Below are 2,557 nucleotides of genomic sequence, written 5' to 3'. Positions count from 1 at the left end.
CTAGAAATCACCTGACCTGACTGCCAAGTGTTTTTTTAAAAAAGGGGAGAGACAAATGTTTTCACATTTTTCATTTAGTTTCCCCACCAAAAATACGTCTAAACTCTCAGCTTTTGATCTGATCAGTACCAATGACATATCTTGCAAATCCATTTAAACATGAAGCTAAAAATTACTATTGGTGTTAAATCGAATGCTATTTCAATGATTATTGAGCAAATCATGCCGGGAGTGCAGTGTAAGCATATTGTTCCTGCTTAGTATGTGAAACACATACTGTACTGTTAAATTGTTGCTTGAATGAAGTGTTTTGTGGGGTCTGCAGCCAGTTATAATTGTCGGATTTTGCTGCCTCGCCCATTATTACTGGGTGAAACTGAAAGCAACTTCTGGCGTCTGCCCATACAGTTAAATACAGAAATCCGGAAGTTGCTGCAGATATCTCTTGCTCCTCCACAGACTGGGCTATTGCAGCTTCACCACCAATGGAAGCTGCAGCGACATCACTAACATAGCGTGAACTTCGGCGAATCAACCAATATTCTCAGTCTAAAAACGGCTGAAAAAAGCTAGAGCTTGTTCAACCAGGAATAACTGGGTATAAAAATGAGAGTGATTTGAAAGTTTTTTTTCTGTTTTTCTCTTCTATGTCTTTCCCTTAATCTGATGTTCATGTCCCAATCTTTATTTTGCTTCCTGCACAATGATTTAAGTATAATTGATAGTTCCTGTTTTTCCTTCTTGCTTTGTGGTCTCTGTGGGCGAATGAGGATTTTTCAATTATCGGTGGTTAAAAAGCCTCCCCACTACTTGCCCTGCTCACAGACGCTGGAGATCCCCTATAGTGGACACGGAATTTAAACAGAAACTGGGTTACTTGAAATTTCTGCTTACAAGCGTGCGAAAAGGCTGTGGGCAACTGTCTGCAAGGTGAACGGCAAAAGCTGTGCCTTCACTGCTCACAGAAAAATCTGGTGAATGTCAATTTTTGTCTACATTGCAGCAGTGACTAACTACACTTCAAAACTACCTAACTTGACTGTTTGGGACATCCTGAGGTGATGAAAGGCACTATATAAATGCAAGTTTCTTCTTTGATTCTTTCTGATGGATTTAAGAGGAAGCTAGATAAGAACATGAGGGGGAAAGGAATTGAAGGATATGCTGATCAAGTTTAATGAAGTAGAGTAGGAGGAGACTCACATGCAACATAAACACTTGTTGGGCCAAATGGCTTCTTTCTGTGTTCCACATTCAATGTAATTCAATGTATTTCAATGCAGTTTTCAAATGAGGGTATGGTTAGTCCTCCATTGAAGCTGTATCACAGAGACTACAGACTGCAGAACCTATTGATAGGTGAAATGCGACATAGTTCTAGCAGAAACTAGAGAACTCTGATCAAAATGGGATGGCATTCAACAACAGTAACTTGCATTTATAAAAACACCTTTAATATAGTAAAACATCCCAAAGCACTTCACATCTTATTGAAACTTATAACATTCTTACAGGGCGTGACAGGTTGGATGTGGAGAGGATGTTTCCTCTGGCTTGTGAGTCTAGAACAAGGGGACATAGTCTCAGAATAAGGGGTAGGCCATTTAAGACTGAGATGAGGAGGAATTTCTTTACTCAGGGGGTGGTGAATCTGTGGAATTCTCTGCCCCAGAGGTCTGTGCAAGCTCAATCATTGAGCGTGTTGAAGTCAGAAATTGATAGATTTCTGAATACTAACAACAACAAGGGATATGGGGATAGTGGAGGAAAATGCTGTCGAGGTAGATGATCAGCCATGATCTGCTTGAATGGCAGAGTAGGTTTGAGGGGCCGACTGGCCTACTCCTGTCCTATTTCTGATGATCCTATGATCCTACAGAAGTGTAATCACACACAAATTGACATTGTCTCCCCTACCCTTGCACTTTTCTGAAGAAACCCGGCAAGAGCTAGAAAAGGCATGTCCATGATATTAAGTAGCAGACTAGTTATATAATCAGGCCCCATGTGTATGCAGCTCATTGGCTGTACTGTCCCAGTCACTGATCTCAGGAAATTACACTCGAGTTGTGCTCCGGGAGGCTGAAACTTAATAAGTAGCTTGCGGTAGAATTCCACCATCTCCTGGAACACCGTAATATTCAACCATCCACAGTGATTATTAGCCCTCACTGTTTTATGTATCAGGCTCCTTCCAGGCTAGTATTGGTGATATCTGCTTTGTCACTCAGTTTGCCATCCACAGTGTAAAAGGAAGTCACAGGAAGTGTTTAATAGGGGCAATGACTTCATCACTTACACCAGTGCCAAGCAGCAACACAGTTCTACATATATGCTGGTTCACCCAGGGTCCTGGGGTTGGGGGGTGGGGGTTGTTGTTATTGATTATGCCCATTTTGCAATCAGATTGCGGTGCATAATAATGTAGCCTATATGAATCATAAGAAATTTTGTCAATATCCTGCTGTTGTGTGATGACTATCAGGATTGAAAGTTCTCATGTTACCTTCATTTTAAGGCAATGATCTGTGCCATCCTGACTTAAAGGGGGAGGAAA

This window comes from Heterodontus francisci, chromosome 7, assembly GCF_036365525.1.
Source record: "Heterodontus francisci isolate sHetFra1 chromosome 7, sHetFra1.hap1, whole genome shotgun sequence".
NCBI lineage: Eukaryota > Metazoa > Chordata > Chondrichthyes > Heterodontiformes > Heterodontidae > Heterodontus > Heterodontus francisci.
Note: the sequence above shows the minus strand (reverse complement) of the source record.